This window comes from Schistocerca serialis, chromosome 4, assembly GCF_023864345.2.
Source record: "Schistocerca serialis cubense isolate TAMUIC-IGC-003099 chromosome 4, iqSchSeri2.2, whole genome shotgun sequence".
NCBI classification, from domain to species: Eukaryota; Metazoa; Arthropoda; class Insecta; order Orthoptera; family Acrididae; genus Schistocerca; species Schistocerca serialis.
In genome coordinates this window covers 851,352,419-851,361,026 of record NC_064641.1, presented here as the reverse complement: position 1 = coordinate 851,361,026, position 8,608 = coordinate 851,352,419, and the positions used below count along the sequence as shown (strand labels likewise).

General features: G+C 45.3%; 1 pseudogene; it reads right to left on the bottom strand.

The window, feature by feature from the left end:
* Positions 1-7,053: 7,053 nt before the first annotated feature.
* On the bottom strand, positions 7,054-7,171 carry LOC126475967 (5S ribosomal RNA; annotated as a pseudogene).
* Positions 7,172-8,608: the final 1,437 nt, after the last annotated feature.

Sequence of the window (8,608 nt, the reverse complement as noted above, 5' to 3'; positions counted from 1 at the left end):
CGGCCGGCTCTGGACGAATAAGTCCACCCTCGTGATACACGATATGTCCGAAATGTTAAGCTGTTCCTCTGTCGGTACAGTTGGAAACTGTCCCTGGCTCTTAGTCCATCACAAGATACAGACCACATATCTCATCCACTAGGGAAAGACCTGAAGTTTTCCACCTGGGGAGTACCAGAAGACGAAGGAGCGAAGAATCACAACCGCTCTCCAACAAGCTCAGTATGGGACCCGAATTAGCAGAAACGAAACTGCCTCCTCATTGTACAAACCAGTCGTATTATTCTGTACTCTTTGAATCTCCCCTGTTCTGTTCTGTTGGCCTGGTAGCCAATCCAAACACAGCACAAGAGTTCCCACGCTGGGGGACCAAGCCTCTGGTTTGTCTATCCTGAGAGGAGCCAATCACAGACTCTCTCTTGTCTGGTAAAAGAAGTGTTTAGACTGGTGAGGTGTCCTCACAGTAAGCATGGCCATGTTTCGGCAAAAAAGTCTACCTAGATAGGAACGCAGTCCCTCATTTACGGAGAGATCTTTCCAGACCGACTGCTTCCATTTTCTAAAAGAAGGTTATTTAGCTTCCCAGACCGTTGTGCCGTGAAACATATGTTTTTGCCGCTCGATAAAAGAGCTTCCTGTCGTCAGGAGAGTTACAGTCTTGCCTCCCCTAAACACGTGCAGCAGCCACTCTGTCAGTATCATCCCATCTTCTAAGACGAGAATGCACAGTTGTATGACCTTCCCACTATTGACCAAACGCTCAGTTTATAGCAGTCTCGACCCACTTTGCGCCAACTGGTCGCCTTCGCGGCAGACTGCCACCTGGCCTAGGTAAAATGTCTTTCGAACCGGCTCCCTTCTCTTTGAGTCTAAGAGGATGGTGTAGAGGGCTTCCGTCAGAAGTCCCTCTGCAGGTACGACCCACAGAGTGCTGCTTTGCAGGATCACTCACACAGCCCAGTCACTGCACCCAGTGTTTATGGCCCCCAATTCACCCCTCTCCTTGTTCTGTCTCACCTCCGCTAACGCCCCTGAGGTACAATTTTTGTACAGGCTACACACTCACTTATATGAACATTCTGTCCACAATTTCCTCATGTAAAAAAGTCATAAGCCACATTAGGATAGGGAACCAATGGTCGTAAATGGATATTTATGGTGTTATTGACATATAAGGCGTACGCCGTATAACAACAACGTAGCTCATAATAACTGTTCAAAGTGAAGACCGCCTGGCTCAATACACGCATGGCAACGATCCATGAAGTTATGCCGTACACTCTCAAAGATCGTGGGTGTCCGTTGTACCAGGAGACGGGCAGCTTGGATCCAAGCAAGCAGGTCTTCTTCCATTTCTACAGGGATTTCGTACAGCAGCGTTTTTACTTAACCGCAGAAAGTCCAGAGGTGTGAGATCTGGCAACCGCGCTGGCCATCGGACAGCACCTCTTCATCCAATCCAGGAATGATGGTACGTACTTCTCAGGTGCTCGCGGTCATTACCAGCGATGCGGGCTTGTGCGCGAACCGTCGTATTGAAATCACGTCATTTCGCAGACAACAGACTCCAAGACTTGTGGTACCACGTCTCGCCATTGCGTTTCATGCATTGAGACTGGCGGTCGTCCCTTTGAACAATTACTATCAGCGACGTTATTGCTATGCGGTATATACTGTATGTCCATGTTACAATAAATACGTATCAGCTTCCGACCGCTGGTCCCATACCTCAATGTAATTGCTAGTGCACCAGCTATCAATTGTTTTCATTGGACCCAATCGGTTTGAGTCACCCCGTGTACGTCTGAATGCACCACCAAAATGATAACGTTTTACCATACATATTTCAGGAGATACAACATCATAGCCATTTAGATGAGTGAAAAACTATCGTCTGCTTGAAAAGGAGTGAATATCACCCAGGCCGTATTTATCCAGTGCGTCATAACAGCCACTTCCAACAATCTTTAAGTATAACTTCAAATTTTTCCTAAACTTTTTCTCGCTTGCATGTTTTAAGTCAAATATTTAGTACACTATTGATTGATTGATTGATTCAGTATGTTAAATCATTTGTAAAGTAATTAGACGTTTGAAGCTGTTTTATGCTAGGTGCCAATAAGCATAATCATCACTCTGAATTTTACGTGCCTGCATGTCCCTACATGAATGAACTGAGACGGCCGCGGTGGTCTAGCGGTTCTAGGCGCTCAGTCCGGAACGGCGCGACTGCTACGGTCGCAGGTTCGAATCCTGCCTCGGGCATGGATGTGTGTGATGTCCTTAGGTTAGTTAGGTTTAAGTAGTTCTAAGTTCTAGGGGACTGATGACCTCAGCTGCTATGTCCCATAGTGCTCAGAGCCATTTCAACCATTTGAATGAACTGAGGAAAAGTTACAAAAATAGCTCTGAGCACTATGGGACTTAACATCTATGGTCATCAGTCCCCTAGAACTTAGAACTACTTAAACCTAACTAACCTAAGGACATCAAGCACATCCATGCCCGAGGCAGGATTCGAACCTGCGACCGTAGCAGTCGCGCGGCTCCGGACTGAGCGCCTAGAACCGCTAGACCACCGCGGCCGGCGAAAAGTTCACCCCCAATGTAACTGTTGATGTGCAACATGCCATTTGGCATTCTGAAAGCGATCCAACAATTTTATTTTACAAATAATGCTTTATCAGATGATGAAGGTCGATGGTGTTTCCGAACCTCACTTAGTGTTGTGACTAGTTACTGAAATTGTTGGCAATCCGTCTGCCAGTACTGTAACCAGAAAGCTAATATATTGTTTCTAAATAACGCACTGCAAGACAAATGGTATTTTCTTATTCACTGATAGTCATTATTAAAGCATAATTAATTCGGAACGATGAAACTGAAAGTAATCTGGTCAACATGGAGCATAATGAAGTGCAAGGAATACAAACAGTTACTTCTCTTAACTGAAACGGCCTGTGATGTAAGTATGTTTAAGTTGAAACTGTTTGAAATTTTACTTCCCCTTCCTGTAAAAGTTCCGTTTGCTTTAATAATTCGATTCTCAATCTGGACAGAGTAAAGCATGTGATTTTATGTTCCTGTTTAATGTCGCTCATATGACTACGTTAGTGGAAAGAAACTCGAATAGTTTGCGTGATGCCTCGTAATTAAGAGCGCTCGACATTGTAACAGTTAACTTTATTTCTTTGTTTTCCGATCTCTGTCAATACAATGAGTGCTAGTACGAAGTTAATGAGTTTCTGTGCGTATTTGCAATTGTCTATTGCGTTATCTATGTCAGAGGCAACGAAATTATGGCGTGAGTCCAATACGCGTACTTATTTACACCGCAATTTCAAAGCGTAGCGGCGCACAGAGCTAATTAGCTACAATTACAACAGTTGGGGAATGTTTAATTGCGCTTGTCGCTTTTGTGTGCTTATTCGAATGGAACAGATCTACGTGGATGAAAGCGACATGCGCAAATTATTGATTACGCGTAGATTTATATTCTCATATTTTTTTATGTGACAAAGAGTTAGTTAAATTCGGCGTCGAATGTATTGATTTTGCGGCTGTTTTGTTCAGTGGGTTTAGCAGGCTACAAACAGCTGTACTAATGTAGACCAGCCGTAAGCAAACTGTTAGTCGACCACACAAGTCGGCACGACAGCTCAGTATGCTCGTTCAGGAAAACTGTGAGTTATTTTCATTAAATAAATTTGAGATATATCAAGTGACCTCCACCAAGCTAAAGGAGGAAAACCACGAAGAAATATATAGAAATAACCAGAAAGAAAAGGTTCACTTACACGCTGCTATGTAGTGGAGACCGACATGGAGGTTCGAATTCTGCTGGTGGAATACATTTTCACCACCGGCTTATGGCCAGAAAAGAGAGAATAAGTCGTGAAATAAAACTCATGATAATCGGACATTCCGTTAATGTACTGAAGTGAATTCCGAAGGTCCGCAAAGTGTCTCACGGATTGAGGGCACGTGACACCGTTGATGGGGTCGTTAACTGCCTTTGACTCCTAACTACTCTTGATGAGTAGTAGACTATTTGGCGGCACCGAAGTTAAGGCTTTTCCTTTTCTCATCCCCATACAATACAAACACGACACCACAATACTGAAAAGTACATTTAGTAATTTGCACTCAGCAGACACAGGATGGATTAGTGTAGCGTTTGTACACTACTGGCCATACAAATTGCTACACCACGAGGATGACGTGCTACAGACGTTAATTTAACCGACAGGAAGAGGATGCTGTGATACGCAATTCATCAGCTTTTCAGAGCATTCACACAAGGTTGGCGCCGGTGGCGACACCTACAACGTGCTGACATGAGGAAAGTTTCCAACCGATTTCTCATACACAAACAGCAGTTGACCGGCGTTGCCTGGTGAAACGTTGTTGTGATGAATCGTGTAAGGAGGAGAAATGCGTACCATCACGTTTCCGACTTTGATAAAGGTCGGATTCTAACCTATCGCGATTGTGGTTTATCGTATCGCGACATTGCTGCTCGCGTTGGTCGAGATCCAATGAGTGACAGCAGAATATGGAATCGGTGGGTTCAGGAGGGTAATACGGAACGCCGTGATGGATTTCAACGGCCTCGTATCACTAGCAGTCGAGATGACAGGCATCTTATCCACATGGCTGTAACGGATCGTACTGCCACGTCTCGATCCCTGAGTCAACAGATGGGGACGTTTGCAAGACAACAACCATTTGCACGAACAGTTCGACAACATTTGCAACAGCATGGACTATCAACTCGGAGACCACGGATGCGGTTACCCTTGACGCTGCATCAGAGACAGGAGCGCCTGCGATGGTGTACTCAACGACGATCCTGGGTGCGCGAATGGCAAAACGTCATTTTTTTCGGATGAATCCAGGTTCTGTTTACAGCATCATGATGGTCACAGCCGTGTTTGGCGACATCGCGGTGAACGCACACTGGAAGCGTGTATTCGTCTTCGCCATACTGGCGTATCACCCAGCGTGATGGTATGGGGTGCCATTGGTTACTCGTGTCGGTCACCTCTTGTTCGCATTGACGGCACTTTGAACAGTGGACGTTACATTTCAGATATGTTACGACCCGTGGCTCTACCCTTCATTCGATCCCTGCGAAACCCTACATTCCACGACGGCATGTTGCAGGTCCTCTACGGGCCTTTCTGGATACAGAAAATGTTCGACTGCTGCCCTGGCCAGCATATTCTCCAGATCTCTCACCAATTGAAAACGCCTGGTCAATGGTGGCAGAGCAGGTGGCTCGTCACAATACGCCAGTCACTACTCTTGATGAACTGTGGTATCGTGTTGAAGCTGCATGGGCAGCTGTACCTGTACACGCCATCCAAGCTCTGTTTGACTCAATGCCCAGGCGTTTCAAGGGCGTTATTACGGCCAGAGGTGGTTGTTCTGGGTACTGTTTTTTCAGGATCTATGCACCCAAATTGCATGAAAATGTAATCACATGTCAGTTCTAGTATAATATATTTGTCCAATGAAAATCCGTTTATCATCTGGATTTCTTCTTGGTGTAGCAACTTTAATGGCTAGTAACGTATTTGATGGTGTCTGTACAGTCTGATGCAATGTTCGTTAGGGCACGCTTGCATGCATGCATCGAACTTTACGGGCAACGTGAAATACTGGCGCTGCACTAATTTACTCTCTAAGGGAAAAGGAAGACACACCAGGAACAATGGTTCGAATTAGAAAGAAATCGGTTGATATAATGTGCATGTACGGAAAAACATATGATTAGAATTTCAGAAAAATTGGTCGAATTATTCAAAAGAAAGGGTTTTACAAACTGAGCAAGCAAGTCTTGGCCAACTTCTTTCTCCTATGCAAGCATTTATTCAACGTGGCACTGACTGAGTTGTTGGATGTCCTCTTGAAGGATATGGCACCAAGTTCTGTCCAGCTGCCGCTTTACATCGTCAGAATTCCAAGATGGTTGGAGGGCCCTGCCCATAATGCTCTAAACGTTCTGAACTGGAGAGAGATCAGGCGATCATGCTGGCCAAGGCAGGATTTGGCAAGCACGAAGACAAACAGCAGAAAGTCTTGCCATGTGCAGGTGGGCATTATCTCACTGATATGTAATCCCAAGACGGCTTGCCATGAAGTGCACCAAAACGGGGTACAGAGTATCTTCGACATAGCGCTGTTTTTTTGGGTGCTGTGGATGACAACCGAAGCCATCTCGCTGTGATATGAAATGGTACCCCAGAACATCACTTCTGGCTGTCGGCACGTATGGCGATCGACAGTCAAGTTGGCATCTCGTCGCTGACGGGGCATCTCCTGACACGTCGTCGCTGGAATGTGGGCTCAATTTGAAGCTGGAGTGTCACTGAAAACAATTTTACTGCAGTCAGTGAGATCCAGGTCGAAGACGTCCAACATCTAGTGTCTGAAGGTCTGGGGTGCCGTTTCTTTCCGTAGCAGGACTCCTTTGCCTGTGTTCTGTGTCAGCCTTACAGCACAGCGGTACGTAAACGATATTGTTGCCCCTATAGGCAAGTCATCCTGAGCTTGCATTTCAGCAAGATGATGCCACACAGTGAAAGTTTTTACTGCTTGCCAAATCCTTCCTTGGTTAGCGAAATCGCCGGATCTCTCGACAATGGAGAAAGTTCGGAGCATTATGAGTGGGGTGGCCTCCAACCGTCTCTGGAACCAATTGGAAAGAATTTGGTACGATGTCCCTCAGGATGACATTTACCAACTCTGTCAATCGATGCCAGGTCGAATAACTGTGTACGTAAGGGCCTGAGGTGGACCACCCCGTTGCTGACTTACTCAATTTGTAAAGACCTCTCTCTTGAATAGCACTCCGTCTTCAGGCCACAAGTGGTCCATCGGGATCATCCGACCGCCGAATCATTCTCAGCTGAGGATGCGGATAGGAGGGGCGTATGGTCAGCATACCGCTCTTCCACTCGTTATGATGGTTTTCTGTGACTGGAGCCGCTACTATTCGGTCGAGTAGCTCCTCAATTGGCATCACGAGGCTGAGTGCACCCCGAAAAATGGCAACAGCGCATGGCAGCCCGGACGGTCACCCATCCCAGTGCCGGCCACGCCCAACAGCGCATAACTTCGGTGATCTGACGGGAACCGGTGTATCCACTGCGGCAAGGCCGTTACCCCTTTCTCTTGGATAAATCATCAAAATCTGCTGAAATTGTAATATTTTGTTTGTCAATACAGTTACATCATACCTACCGATTTCCGCCCCACTCCGGTAATACTTTCTTAGTCCGCCTTTTTTACCCTCCGGGTGTATTTAGCCCACCCTGTTCAAGACACGACTCTTATACAGCAAGTGAAATAGCACCACTATGTGCAGACCCTTTCCGAATAGTCAGCTGAACTACCTCTCAGTATCTCTCAGGCAACAATACTACACCACTCTTTCCTTTCTTCAGATTTATTTCTATTCACTCTCTTACAAAGATACAAAATAACTATTTTTTCGTTCTCTACTGATCTCAGTGACGTTGATAAGTAGCTAGCCACCTTCACCCCGTAACAGCGTAGAGTTTTCTTCTTTGGGAAAGCAAATAAAAGTGTCATTAATGAATATCTTCATAGTCAGCTCCAAGCATTCACCACAGGACACAAAGATAGTGAGCATCTTTGGTTGGAATTTAAAGGTATTGTCTACCACGTGATAGAGAAGTATGTGCCAAGCAAAAATATATGGTAGGAAAAGGATCCATCTCGGTACAACAAACATATTAGGAAGTTGCTGAGAAAGCAGAGAATTTTGCACAGTCGTTTCAAACATAGTCACTGCCCCATGACAAACAAATTATGCGAAATGAAAGCAGCTGTCAAAAGGTCAATAAGAGTTTCTTTTAAGGAATTTGAAAGCAATGTTTTATATGCAGATTCTAAAAATAACCACAAAAAAAAAAAAAAAATTGCCGGCCGCGGTGGTCTCGCGGTTCTAGGCGCGCAGTCCGGAACCGAGCGACTACTACGCTCGCAGGTTCGAATCCTGCCTCGGGCATGGATGTGTGTGATGTTCTTAGGTTAGTTAGGTTTAAGTAGTTCTAAGTTCTAGGGGACTGATGACCACAGCTGTTAAGTCCCATAGTGCTCAGAGCCATTTGAACCACAAAAAATTTTGGTCGTACGTAAAACCTATGAATGCTACAAATAATTCAATACCTTCTCTTGCTGACAGTACGGGTTATGTAACGGATGATGATACACAGATGGCCGAAATTCTAAACCTAGCTTTCAAAAAATCGATTACGGTAGAGGACTGCTGCACCATTCCCCATTTCAATTATCGAACAAACGAAAGGATGGCTGACATAGTGTTTGGTGTATCTGGGATTGTAAAACGGTTAAGATCCTTAGAAACTAGGGAGGCATCTGGCACAGACGGTATCCCCGTAAGATTATATGTTGACTATGCTACAAATATAGCACCATTCTTATCCATCATCTATCAGAGATCATTGGGACAGCGGAAAGTTCCACGGGACTGGAAGAAGGCCCAGGTCTATCCGATGGCATATGCGGTTGGATAGAAAGTTTTCTAACAGACAGAGAGCAGTATGTAGTCCTGAAC